The 15,063-nt window shown below is 46.5% G+C and overlaps 1 pseudogene; it reads right to left on the reverse strand.

Annotated features, from left to right (window-relative positions):
* Window positions 1-8,438: 8,438 nt before the first annotated feature.
* Window positions 8,439-8,543, reverse strand: LOC116980939 (annotated as a pseudogene).
* Window positions 8,544-15,063: the final 6,520 nt, after the last annotated feature.

The raw sequence follows: 15,063 nt of genomic DNA on the forward strand, positions 1-15,063 counted from the left end.
CCCCGTGACCGCGTGCATTTTCTCTGAGATCTCCGGTTTCCTCCCACACTCCAAAGACGTACAGGTATGTAGGTTAATTGGCTTGGTGTACGTGTAAATTGTCCCTAGTCTGCGTAGGATAGTGCTAATGTGCGGGGATCGCTGGTCGGTGCGGACTCGGTGGTCCGAAAGGCCTGTGTCCGCGCTGTATCTCTACAAACTAAAACTAAAGATAGAACAGCCATGATTGAATGGCGGAGTAGACTTAGTGGGCCGAATGGCCTAATTCTGCTCCTATCACTTATGACCTTATGACCTTTTCAAGGGGCAAGACGGTGATGCAACTATTAGAACCATGGCCACACAGCACCAGTATCGCATGTTCAATCCTGGCCTCTGTTGCTTTCTGTGTGGAGTTTGCATGTTCTCCCTGTGACTGCATGGGGTGCTCTGGCCTCGAGGGAGCTAGAGTGTGGTAGTGTAACCCATCTAGTGTGAATGGTGTCAATGTGGTACAGCCTTGTAACTGTACCTTTTAACTGTTGGCAGACCAATATCCCTCTGCGCTAAGTAAAGTTATATCGTATCGTGGATGAATCTCGAGCGAGATGATAGCGATGAGTGAAAAGTAAAGTGGGATTTGCGCAGAATTAGTGTCAATCAGCACGTGATGGTCAGCATGAACTCAATGGGCCGAAGGGTGGCTTTCCACGATACATGTTGCTGTGGCTTTTGCTTTTATATAATTTCAGCTGTCGTTTCCTCAACAACCTCTGGAAAGAGATAGATCTCAAACCACCCGCTGTGATAAGTGCAGTTAATTTTTGGGCTCCATCTATCGCTGCTGACTGGATTTGGGTCACTAATTGAGGTCCTGGCCGTGCTGCCCAGAGCGAAATTATTCCCTGCAATGAATGTGTGCATGTGTGTGACTGAGGCACGAAATCCACCCCTGATTTACCCAAGGAATATCCTGCAGGTGTTTGTCCCCTCTATATTAAAGGTCCACAAATAAATATTCTTGCTTCAAGAATAACAAAAATTGTCAATCATGTCGAAAGTTTGTGGCAGGCTGTTTTCGCTGTCCTGTCGAGATTGTGGGGAAGCAGCGCGCTGGTGTTTACACGGGACTTCAGCCACTGTCATCTCATTTCTCCGTGTTTGAACAGAAGGTGCATGAGCTTGCAGCAAATAAAAATTTATGACTTCAGAATGCCAACTTGCTCTTACTGGCATTGAAGCCAAGACAAGTGGATGAATCCCAGGGGCCCACTGTCATAGAGTCATAGAGTGATACAGAGTGGAAACAGGCCCTTCGGCCCAACTCGTCCAATCAGCAGAGAAGGTTATTGGCTGCAACCTTACCTCCATTGATGAACTGTACACTGCAAGGGCCAGGAAGCGAGCGGGCAAGATCATCTCTGACCCCTCTCACCCTGGCCACAAACTCTATGAATCACTTCCCTCTGGAAGGCGACTCTGGACTGTCAAAGCTGCCACAGCCAGACATAAAAACAGTTTTTATCCACGGGTAGTTGCTCTACTCAACAGCTAAAAATCTGTAGCCTCCCTTTGATCTGGTATTTTGTTGTTTCACATGCTTGATCAATGGTGTTTTATCATTAATGTTTTATTATTATTAATGTTTAGTGTTTTCGGAGTCATTCGTAACTGTCACTGTATGTCATGTTGTTACTTGTGGGCGGAGCACCAAGGCAAATTCCTTGTATGTGAATACTTGGCCAATAAACTTACGTATTTACTTACTTACTTAAGGGCCTGTCCCACGAGCATGCGACTCCATGCGGCAAGCGTGACCTAAGAGGCCTGTCCCACGAGCATGCGACTGCATGCGGCAAGCGCGACCAAACCAGAAACGGGGGCCGCGCGGAGGTCGAGTGAGTGACATGAAGTCCGAGCGAAGTCCGCGGGAAGTTCGCGCGTGACGTACGGCGTCGAGGCGGTGCGTACGGCGTCGAGGCAGCTGCGGGCCGGCAGGCCGTTGCTGCGTGGAATTTTTGAACACGGTCAGTTTTTCGGAGCCCCGTGAGATGTCGGGACCAGCTCCGCACAACTCCATACGGCTCCGGCGATCGGCCGTGGGACCGGCCCCACGAGGCCGAACGGCTCAAACGACCACGTTAGGTCGCGCTTGCCGCATGGAGTGGTCTCCGCGTACTCTAAGCCTCAGCTGGGTCGTGCCATTTTTTTCAACGTTGAAAAATGCCCGCGAGTAAAAAAAGGTCGCCATGGAAAAAATCGATACTTTTTTTAATTGTAGGGTTAGGCGTAGTAGGTCGTAGTAGGTTGTAGTTAGTCTAGGTAATCGAGGGTAGTCGTAGATAATCTTCATCATAGTCGAAGGGAGGTCGAAGGAGATCGAAGGAGGTCGTCTTCACTCTCCACTATTCGGTGTCCAATTTTCCCGAAGTTAGTCGTAGCCAGTCGTAGCCAGTCTTCAACATAGTCGAAGGAGGTCTTCAACATGACATTTTTTCAAACTCTCCTAAACTCTCCTAAACCCGCCAATTTGGTCGCCCATGTGGGACAGCCCCTTTACAGTGCCAGAGACCCGGGTTCGATCATGACTACAGGTACTGTCTTTACAGAGTTTGTAAGTTCCCCCCGTGACCTGCGTGGGTTTTCCCCGGGTAGGACATGGATAGGACATGTTTTGAGGGATATGGACCAAACGTGGGCATGTGGGGCTAATGGAGCTGGGACATGTTGCCCGTAGTAGGCAAGTTGGGCCGAAGGGCCTGTTTCCATTCTGTATCACTCTATTCAAGAGCAAGTTAGATACAGTTCTTCGGGCTAATGGAATCAAGGGATATGGGGAGAAAGCAGGAACGGGGTACTGATTTTGGATGATCAGCCATGATCATATTGAATGGTGGTGTTGGCTTGAATGGCCGAATGGCCGACTCATGCACTTGTTTGCTATGTTTCTATGTTTCCATGACTTTATGACTCTATGCCTGTATGTCTAAGTCAAGCCAACTTGTAGACTATCCCTGTTTCTTGGAACGAGCTACTCTGCGAGATATTCCCCGCAGTCCAATACAAACTAATGTCTCACTTCCAAAAAAAGCTATTGGAGTATACAATGGTGCCTTTGGGTAATAGAACAGAGGCTAAAGCAGACAGGGATGGCACCATTATGCTGTAAATAGCAGACAATTGATTTTGGAGTAAATTACGTGTAGGAAGGAACGGCAGATGCTGGTGCACACCAAAGGTAGACACAAAATGCTGGAGTAACTCAGCGGGTCAGGCAGCATCTCTGGGGTAAAGGAATTCCTTGTGTTTTTTATGCTTTAGTTTTGAGATACAGTGTGGAAACAGGCAATTCGGCCCACCGAGTCTGCACCGACCAGCGATCCCCACACACGAACACCACCCTACACACACCAGGGATGACTTACAATCCTACCAAGCCAATTAACCTACAAACCTTGAGCCTGAAGAAGGGTTTCGGCCCGAAACGTTGCCTATTTCCTGCGCTCCATAGATGCTGCTGCACCCGCTGAGTTTCTCCAGCTTTTTTGTGTAACCTACAAACCTGTACGTCTTTGGAATTGGGAGGGAACCGGAGATCTGGGAGAAAACCCACGCGGGTCACGTGCAAACTCCGTACAGACAGCACCCGTAGTCAGGATTGATCCCAGCTCTCTGGAGCTGTGAGGCAGTAGCTCTGCCTCTATGCCATCGTGCCGCCTCAGTTACTCCAGCATTTTGTGTCTACCTTGGCAGTAAATTGTGTTGCATTATTATACAATAATACCATGAAAAAGGCACTTGGACAGGTACATAGGAAAGGTTTCGAGGGACACCGGCCAAACACGGGCAAATAGGGAACCAGCTTAGATGGGCCATCTTGGTCGGCATGGAAACGGTGGGCCGAAGGGTCTGTTTCCATGCTTTGTGACTATAATTCTACAAGCTTTCAATATTCAGATTTCGATTTTCGCTGTAAATGTTTAACTCCATGCCCATTAGTGAACAAATGATTTAGGTTTTTAAAGCCATTGCACAGCCTCGAGAGATTCTAGAGCTCATGAATTATCTTGGATGTGTTGATCCATATAGGAAATGTAGCAGTCAATGAACACACGGAAATCAGGGGCACAATCATCACCGGATCACTCGTTGTTTGTGGCGTTTGTTGAATCTAGGATAAGTATCGGGCTAGGCCATTGTTGGTATTGAATCCGGCACTTGTCGAAGCAGACAAAATCCGCAGGGGAGAACTGCAGATGCTGGTTTATGCCGAAGATAGGCACAAAATGCTGGAGTAATAGCCCTTCCCCACTGTACGAGTTCATTCAAGAGCTCTCCCGAGTTAAAAAAAAAAATCAAACTCGTGGAATGCACGTAGAATGTACGTAGCGGGTACGTCGGAGCTCGGGGACGTCTCAGCTCGGGGACGTCTCTTAGCGGCTCGGAACGCTAACGGCAGGTACTCGGGGAAACGCGGTAAGCTCGGGAAGACTCGTGAAGATTTTCCAACATGTTACAAAATGTCCACGAGAGCCCCGAGTACCTACGAGCGGCCATTCCCGTAAATCTCCGAGTTCGAATCAGGGCAAAACTCGGGAGAACTCTTGAATGAACTCGTACAGTGGGACAGGGCTTTAACTCAGCGGCTCAGGCAGCAACTCTGGAGAAAAAGAACAGGTGATGTTTCGGATCGGAGCCCTTCTTCTGAAAGTCGAGTGGGGCGGTGGGGCGGTGGGATGGGGGGGGGTCGTGGGTTTTCTTCGGGTGCTCTGGTTTCCTCCCACACCACAAAGATGTACAGGTTTTTAAGCTAATTACCTTGGTATAAAGTAAATTCTCCCAAGTGTGTGCAGGATAGTATTCGCTGGTTGGCGGGCCGAAGGGCCAGATTCCACGCGTATCTCTAAACTGAACTAATACGTTTTAAAAAACTAAACTGGAGGTGAGAAATGTCCAGTGCAACTCAGGGCTGGCAACAGAGGAACCTCAGGAAGGGTGGAGCCCATAATGGCCCGTTGATCATAGTAATGGCAGAACCTTTGGACAATAGACCATCATAGGTCCATTGCTTTAACGATGAACCAATTAACCATCCTTCCTCCGCTCTGCCATTCTGAAAGGGACCCGTTAATCCCTACTCTTAGATTCCTGTCGGCCAACCACTTCTTTATCCATGTCAGCACTCCACCGCCAATACCATGTGCCCTAATTTTGCCCACTAACCTCCCATGTGGGACCTTATCAAATGCTTTCTGAAAGTCCAGGTACACTACATCCACTGACTCTCCCTTGTCCATTTTCCTAGTTACATCCTCAATAAACTCCAGAAGGTTAGTCAAGCATGATTTCCTCTTCGTAAATTCATGCTGACTCGGACCGATCCTGTTACTGCTATCCAAATGTGCCGCTATTTCATCTTTTATAATTGACTCCAGCATCTTCCCCACCACCGATGTCAAGCTAACTGGTCTATAATAGTAAGATTAAATGAGAACTTACCAGTTTGAAGTTTGATCTGTATTTTATGAGGAGTTACAATGAGGGATTACGTGAGGAACCCGTCCAGCACGCATGCGCAACATGCTTCAAAGCAGCGGTGTGGAATCACAGAAAGACACAGTAATTGAAATAAGTATAGTAAAGAAAAGGAGAGCTTAGATACCAGTTTGATCCATATAATGAGGGTGGGAGCGGAGGGCACGTAATCCCTCATCGTAACTCCTCATAAAATACAGATCAAACTTCAAACTGGTAAGTTCTCGTTTAATCTTACTATTTTACTTCGGAGTCACGTGAGTGACTACGTGAAGATTTTAAAGGCTCTGTGATTTCAAACCGTGTAACAGTTCATACTTCACTCCCTGCCGAAGTCGTTCGAGGGAGGAAGTATGTTATCTTAATCAACCATGAATCTGTTTGTAAAACAATAATGGTGTTATTAACAATAACAAGACCAAAACGCTCCCCCGGGCTTAGATTATGTATTTTTTGCAGATTCTAATACTTTTTCTGCAAACGATACAGGTTCTGCCAGCGACTTGTTATAAAAGTTTGGAACGTATACTCCCTAGACCACCCCGCTGTAGCCAGGATGTGGTCCATAGGCACGTCCGTCCACTTAGTCACTGATGTGGATGCTGCCCTGGTGGAGTAAGATTTATACACCTTAGTATGTACTCCAGCAACTCCCAGTACCTGCTTGAGCCACTTGAGATAGTTTGGCTCGTCACCCGACCATAAGGTTTCTTGTGGCTGACCCATAAGGCTTTTTCTCTCCCTCGAGGATTACTTATTGTGTCGATGTAGTTCAATAAGTGGGTCATGACACATAACCGTGGTTCAGGTGGGTATGCCCGGAATTCCATGACTAGACCTGATGTTCCTGGTCTGCTCTGTTTGACCATCCCTAATGGTAAATGTAACACGGTCTAGTAAACCATATTGTCCAATCGTAGTAGATGGAGGAACCGGACTCTTTGTGCTGAGACAAGGCCATCAGCATGACCGTCTTCAGGGTGGGCTGTTCCAGGGTGAGGGACCTGGCTGTTGACCATCCCCTAAGGTACGTCAGGTCCACACTGACATCCCAGATTTGGGTGTACCTAGGTCTGGGGGATTAGAGTTGAATATGCCTCTCCTGAATTTGATCACCAGTGGGTGGTACCCTATGGCCTGTTGTCCTGGTGCCCGGGTTAAGTAGGCTGACAGAGCACTTCTGGCTGTGTTGATGGCACAGTAGCTGAGTCCTTCATTGTGGTGAAGACCTGCCAGGAACTCCAGTACAGGTTTTGTTGTAGTTGAATATGTAGTTCCTGTATTTGAACAGTATCTTCTCACTTCTTGATGTTCGCCAATATGTTCCCTTGTGGATATGCGATGGGATGCTGTCATCGTGTCGGTAGTGCTGTCTGACAATCCAGGCCCAGCAGTGGTCTTCCCAATTCTGCAACCCAGGCCCAGTAATGGTCTTTTCAAATCTGCAACCCAGTAGTTTAATTTATCGTGGCATGAGTGGCTTATGCCTGAAACTGGGTGAGTTGATAAGTCTGGGCTATTGGGAAATCATTAGGGTTTTGATGACCATGTCGAGGACCACTGGGAACCATGACTGTGTAGGTTTAGTCGGGTACTATCAAAATACCTGAAGCAGAGCCCATCTGTATTTTGCGTAGTACCCGACTGATGAGGCCGTAGTACCTGACTGATGAGGTAGAAAAAAGAGGAGAACATAGAGATTAGATTCCCTCCCCCCCCTAGTTCAGCGGGAACGTATTCATTGCCGCTGCCTCAAAGTCTGGTTTCATGCGACATACATCGGTACGTGGTGATTCAATTGAAATACAGGGAAATCGATATCTGGTGTTCCATATTGCTTTATAATTTCAGCAAATACTTTGGTTTAATATGTCTGTTTACAGTATTTAGCTCACCTGGTAGGTAAGTTTGCTGATGGTCGAATATGTTTGACGACATACGGTTACCAATTGTTAAATAAATTGTCACATGATATCGATTTATTCTGCCCAAGTGGTTTGTGTATGCCACCACTGTGATGTTGTTAATTTATAAACGAACATGCAAAATGGTGCACTACTGAATAATATGCTTTTACCAATAGAACGTACTCAATATTTCCAACTAGGTGTTACGCCCAGTGTCTGTAGTGATGACGACTCCAGATTAGTCCATTTGCCACCATGTTCTGGGTATGGGTATTTAGTTTAAACACTAGCACCTTAGCTCTAATGGAAAGGTTCAAGTTAAGTAGCTGGTAATGCTGCTACTAATTCCCAATTACTCTAGCCACTTGTTGAATGGTTGGTTGGTTGATTGATACCATTAATTGTTACAGGTTGTGTCATATGCTGACTCTCCTTATGGCAATGGTATAGATGAGTGGTAGAGTTACTTGAATACCAGATAGTCAATAGTAGTGGATGGTGTCATCGTAGATCTATCTGGATTGTATGACAGGCTCAGGCTAAATAAGTTTTAGTAGCTAATGCTGCTGATTAGCTATTCCCATGGATTTGTCTGTCGTTAGTATCATAGAGATATGCCATGACGATGTTCCTTAATAGTGTCAGGGCTGGTTTGAATATCTGGGAACAGTTTTGGCTCATATTAGCCATTGTCAATAATTTATACTGCCATAGTTACCCCATCCAGGTAAATTGGTATCTCCAACATTTTATGAATGGGTACTGAATAGTATGCATCTTTTAAGTTGATGTCTACCATAAAGTATCCTAGGAAATCCATGGTTAGCAGTTACAATTTTCCATAAGTGTGTAACCTGGTGAAAATACTCAAGTGGTAAAGTCAATGATGGTGCGACATTCACCATCTTTGGGTTTTTTGGTACCAAAGGTACATATTAGGCTTCTTTATGACCCCTAGTATATCTTCTCCAGTTAGCTAGTCCCTAATGTTCTTTTTTAGTGGGAGGGTAGACCCTTTTGGGGTGCATGCTGAACTGGTAATATATGGTCCCTAGATAAGGGACGTATCAGATATTAACCTGATAAGAACAGATACTACACTTGATCTTTTCTTAATTCAATTTTTATCCTTGAATACTTTTGGTATATAACTACCAAATGTGATAGTTCTTCATGCTTCCAACCCAGGTGTGATTTCCCCCCCCTGTTAGTACAAACCCTTCACCTTTTATGTGATGGTAGGAACCATACTTATCTGTCTTCACTGTTGTTTAGTGGTATGTTCATTTCTTCGGTTTCTGGTTCCTTGTCTGTAGGGATGGTGTTGTTGGGGGGTGGTGCATTTTCTATGGGGCCCGCTCTGGACCCTGGCCTGAAAGGGCTTACGGGGGTTAGCATGCGGGCCCCGAGCTTTCACCAGTACTATTAAGTAGACGCCTACTGGTGGACGCGTGGAGGTACTGCTGTCTGGTTTTGTGTGGTGCTCATTCCAGGCCCTGCCCTCTTGATGCCGAATATTTTGGATACTTCGTCCAGTTTCTTAGGCTTGGTTTGGTAACTTAGCCAGATAGCAGGATCTGTGGTTGTGAGGTCGGCGTTCTCACAGTCCTGTGAATTTTTTAGGTTGAGGACAGGTTTTATAACTTCCTTCGAGAAGTTGCGGAGCATACTGTGAACAGTAGGGTCAGGTGTTTTGCCATATTACCCTGCCCCTCTGGAATGAGCATGCGAAAATGATAGCCGACGTCAGGGGTATCAAATGCAATTTAAGATATTTGGGTTTTAAAAAGCTATGCTCATTGTACCCCCCAATAATGGTGGGCACTTTGAGTAAATGCAATTTTGGGGAGGCGTGATGAAATCCAACGCCTCATGACTACCTGTCTTGGAGAGGTTTTTTTAAAAGAACAGGTAGTAAGCTGGCCGTCAGTTGAGACTGAAAAGCCATCTCGCTAGTGGTGGAGCCACATAGCGGCCACACCCAGCAGCTCTTCCTGATCCTGTACCTCAAGCATACTCCCGATGTTGTTCAGCCAGTGACCCCTCTTCTTGACCAGCCCAGCCACTGGTTCCCATCGATCCCTCGACAAGGGAGATGGCCAGTGCTGTTAGTGCACTGGAGTGGGAGTGTTATGCTCCCTTGGCGAACTTGCCCCTGCTCCTGAGGCAAGTCTCGCTGGAGTTTTTGGCTCCATGACCTTACTCTAGGCTTGGAGAACAGACACTTACTTGCTCTCGGGCGGTAGTTTGAAGTGCCGGTTCCATCTTCCGTGTCTGTCTCCAGCCTGAGGTTTGGTTGCCGACTTTGCTCTAGAGGCTGCCTGCCGTTTTCGGGCGGCATTTCTGCGGTTCTCGGGCGGCGAGTCTCCTTGTCGGGAGTATGCAGGGGTTACCGGCCGTTTTTTTAGTTTCCCTCCAGTCCGCTGCTGTTGGTCAGACAGCTGTTAGCGGACTGGGCATCGGCTCAGTACCCTGACTGTGGACCACATACGGTCCCGGTGCCGCCTCTACCCCCTCCACTGACGGAACGCTCCTTCCCTGGAGTCGAACGGGGGCCGCTTCCCTCTGTTCTGCTTTGATCTCTCCAGTTCCCCTGGAGCAACAAAGAGGAGCAAAGTAGTGAATTCGAACCGAAGGTACACAAAAATGCTGGAGAAACTCAGCGGGTGCAGCAGCATCTATGGAGCGAAGGAAATAGGCGACGTTTCGGGCCGAAACCCTTCTTCAGACTGAATTCGAACCTGTGGGTAAGTACTTACTCCGTTCCTTCAGGCTTGTAGCGGGAGCGCCTGTACTCCCGTTCGTCGCTGTTGCATCTGCATGAACGCTATGGCGCACATGCGTGCTGGACGGGTTCTTCACGTAGTCACTCACGTGACTCCGAAGTAAAATTCCTTGTTTTCTCTCTCCGGCCTTTGTTAAAAAGTGGGATAACATTAGCTACCCTCCAATCCACAGGAACTGATCCTGAGTCTATAGAACAATGGAAAATGATCACCAATGCATCCATGATTTTTAGAGCCACTTCCTTCAGTACCCTGGGATGCAGACCATCAGGCCCTGGGGATTTATCAGCCTTCAGTCCCATCAGTCTACCGACCACCAATTCCTGCCTAATGTGGATTTCCTTCAGTTCCTCCGTCACCTCCAACCTCTGGCCACTAGTACATCAGGAAGATTGTTTGTGTCCTCCTTAGTGAAGCCGGATCCAAAGTACCTGTTCAACTCATCTGCCATTTCCTTGTTCCCCATAATAAATTCACCTTTTTCAGTCTTCAAGGGTCTAATTTTGGTCTTAACTAATTTTTTCCTCCACATACCTAAAGAAGCTTTTACTATCCTCCTTTATATTCTTGGCTAGCTTACCCTCGTACCTCATCTTTTCTCCCCCTATTGTCTTTTTAGTTACCTGTTGCTCTTTAAATGTTACCCAATCCTCTGGCTTCCTGCTCATCTTTGCTACGTAGTCCTGCTTCTTCTCTTTAATTTTTATACTGTCCCTGACGTCCCTTGTCAGCCACGGTCGCCCCTCACTCTCCTTGGAATCTTTCTTCCTCTTTGGAATGAACTGACCCTGCACCTTCTGAATTATTCCCAGAAATACCTTCTACTTTCTAAGTAACGGGTGTTGGGGAAAAGCGAACTGTCGGACCAGGCATCTTTTACATCAGATGTTTCACCGTAATCTGGTCGCTCAGATAGAATATCCAACAGCGTTGTGTTGTATAAGAGTTGAGGGGACCTTCCTAAAGTCCCCAAGCAAAATCAGTGGAAAACAATTATCTATTCATTATCACCTTCTGTGTGTGACCGAGCTTCGGGCAAATTGGCTGCGATGTTGCCTGCATTACAGCGTGCACTGCTCTCTGAATAAGTACCACAATAGCTTTAGAATGTTTCGGGAATTTCTGGTGTAACAAATTCAATTTATATGCTAATCTTTCATGGCTTTCTTCCTGGGTTTCCTTTAGAACATAGAACATAGAAAAATAGGTGCAGGAGTAGGCCATTCGGCCCTTCGAGCCAGCACCGCCATTCAATATGATCATGGCTTATCATCTAAAATCAGTATCCCGTTCCTGCTTTCTCCCCCATATCCCTTGATTCCGTTAGCCCTAAAAGCTAATTCTAACTCTCTCTTGAAAACATCAAGTGAATTGGCCTCCACTGCCTTCTGTGGCAGAGAATTCCACAGATTCATAACTCTCTGGGTGGAAATGTTTTTTTATCATCTCAGTCTTAAATGGCCTACCCCTTATTCTTAAACTGTGACCCCTGGTTCTGGACCCACCTGACATCAGGAACATTTTTCCTGCATCTAGCCTGCCCAATCTTTTAAGAATTGTATATGTTTCTCTAAGAGTCCCTCTCATCCTTAAAGACAATTGTGCAGGAGTTGACATTCCCATTAATGAATGGAACGCCCAGCATTTAGACTTTAGAGATACAGCGTGGAAACAGACTCTTTGGCGAACCGAGTCAGCGCCAGCCAGTGATCACTGTCCACCAGCGCTATCCTACACACGTGACAATGCGCAATTTACAGAAGCCCAATTAAACTACAAACCTGTACATCAGTGGAGTGTGGGAGAAAACCAGAGCACCTGGAGAGAACTCGTGGTCACAGGGAGAACGTACAAACACCATACATACCGCATATGCAGTCGGGATCAAACCCAGGTCTCTGATGCTGTCAGATCATAAGGGATAGTAGAATTAGGCCCATCAAGTCTACTCCACCATTCAATCATGGTTGATCTATATCTCCCTCCTAACCCCATTTTCCTACCTTCTCCCCATAACCTCTGGCACCAGCCATAATCATATTGAATGGCGGAGCTGTCTCGAAGGGACAAATGGCCTCCTCCTGCACCTATTTTCTATGTTTCCATGTTACTATCCTCTCCGCATCCACCCTATCCAAGCCCTGTTTCACCACCAATACTACCTAGATGAACACCTTTTCTCAGATCTGATGAAGAATCTTTGACCTGAAACATTAACTTCCTCTTTCTCCAGGGATGAGTTGTTTCAGATTTTTCAGCATATGCATTATTTTTTTTTCATTTTTCATTATTAAATGCTGAAAAGCCAGGAAATTCTTCGGGCCTGTTAAAAGATCACCGGAGTGTTGTTGATTGCACAGCAATGATTATTTAGGTCGTGGACCAGCCTTTGCAAGATTCAGAAACGCCAAAGGCTACTGATAGTTCTCAACACACTTTCATCACGGCTCTGATGAAATATGCAGTCATCCTGCAGCAAAGCTGAGTTTAAGAGGTCATCAGTGTGCCTAAGTAGAGATGTATATACAGATACAGAGATACAGTGCAGAAACAGGGCCTTCGGCCACCGGGACCGTGCCGACCAGCGATCCCCGCACATTAATGGGCCTGTCCCGCTTACGTGACTTTTTCGGCGACTGCCGGCAACCGTCATAGGTCGTTTCAGGATGCCGAAAATTTTCACCATGTTGAAAATCCAGTGGCGACCAGAACAAGGTACGACTCTTTGGGCGACTGCTCACGACCGTACAGGCTTAACACCGCGACATGTCGCCAGGGTGTCACCTGTATGGTCGTCAGTCGTCTCCTCAGTCGTCCAAAGAGTGGTAGCGTCTTTCTGGTCGCCGCTGGCTTTTCAACGTGTTGAAAATATTCGGCGACCTGCAACGACCTATGACGGGTACCAGCAGTCGCCGAAAAAATCACATAAGTGGGACAGGCCCTTAACGCTATCCTGCACCCACTAGGGACAATTTTTACATTTACCAAGCCAATGAACCTACAAAACTGTACATCTTTGGAGGGTGTCAGAGATCTAGTCATAGAGTCTTATAGCGTGGAAACACGCCCTTTGGCCCAACTTGGCCACATCGACCAACATGTCCCATCTGCACTAATCCCCACCTGCCTGCATTTGGCCCATGTCCCTCTAAACCTCGAGGTACAGGATGGGGAGAGGATGTTTCCAGTAGTGGGATAGTCTAGAACTGGAGGTCGTAGCCTCAGAAATAAAGGACATTCTTTTAGAAAGGAGATGAGGAGAAATTTCTTTAGTCAGAGGGTGGTGAATCTGTGGAATTCTTGGCCACAGAAGGCTGTAGAGACCAAATCAGTGGATATTTTTAAGCCAGAGATAGATAGTTTCTTGATTAGTGCTGGTGTCAGATGTTATGGGAGAATGGGGTTAGGATGGAGAGATAGATCAGCCATGATTGAATGGCGGAATAGAATTGATGGGCCGAATGGCCTAATTCTACTCCTATTCCTTATTACATGACGTATACCTGTCCTATCCATGTACCTGTCTAAATGTTTCTTAAACGTTGCAATAGTCCTTGCCTCAGCTACCTCCTCAGACAGCTCGTGCCATACACCCATCACCCTTTACCCCTCAGGTTCCTATTAAATCTTTCCCCCGCCCCCTCACCTGAAATCTATGTCCTCTGCTTGTTACAGAGAGATAAGATTGACAGGACATTAGGAAATGTGTTGCCGTAAAACCGGTGCTGTATTAGGATAGGTTTACAGTTAAGTTTATTTTATTGCCATGTGTACTGAGGTACAGAGAAAATCTTCTGATGATTGCCATCCAGTCAGCAGAAAGACAATACACAATTACAATCGAGCCATTTACAGTGCATAGATAGATACATGATTTAGGGAATAACGTTTAGTGCAAGGTAAAGCCAGAGAAGCCAGATCAAGGATAGTCCGAGTGTCACCAAAGAGGTAGATGGTAGTTCAGCACTGCTCTCTGGTTGTGGTGGGGTGGTTCAGTTGCCTGGTAACAGCTGGGAAGTAAAGGGCCTGTCCCACTTGGCCGTCATTTACGCGACAGGCCAGTAGTGACTGACGGGCGACAGTTGTGCGACAGTCGCGTGCATCATCATGCGCCCGCACAGCCATCTGGAGCGCTTGATTATGCTGCTTGCCGAGGCATACATAGAGTCAATAGCAGGGATGTTGGTCTGTGTAGGGGCTGGGGCTATATGAGAGATAGAATAGGAACAGATGGGCCAAATGGCTGGCTTCTGGCTGTACAATTCTGCGTGTTTCATCAATTCTATATACAGTATTCTAGTCATACATTGTGGGAACAGGCCCTTCAGCGAAAATGTACCCACGTCAACCAAAATATCCCCTCTCCGCTAGTCCCACCTATCCACGTTTGGCCCATATCCCTCTAACCCATTCCTATCTACAGTATGTACCAGTCCAGAAGTCATTTAAATGTAGTTATAGTACCTGCCTCAACTACCTCTACTGGCAGCTCATTCCATAAACCCATTAATCTCTGTGTGGAAAAAGTTGCTCGTGATACTTGTGCTGAACTGTTTACAAAAATAAATGTCATTGTACCACAGTACATGTGAGAAATAAAGTATCATACCATGCCATATTAAATCTTTCCCCTCTCGCGTTAAACGTGTGTCCTCTGGTTCTCTATACTCGTACTCTGGGCACTGCAGCAGTTAAAACATAGAAAGATAGATACATTAAAATAGATGCAGGAGTAGGCCATTCGGCCCTTTGAGCCAGCACCGCCATTCCATATGATCATGGTTGATCACCAAAAATCAATACCCTGTTCCTGCTTTCTCCCCAATTCCTTTGATTCATTTAGCCCTAGAGCTATA

Source organism: Amblyraja radiata, chromosome 14 (assembly GCF_010909765.2).
Source record: "Amblyraja radiata isolate CabotCenter1 chromosome 14, sAmbRad1.1.pri, whole genome shotgun sequence".
NCBI lineage: Eukaryota > Metazoa > Chordata > Chondrichthyes > Rajiformes > Rajidae > Amblyraja > Amblyraja radiata.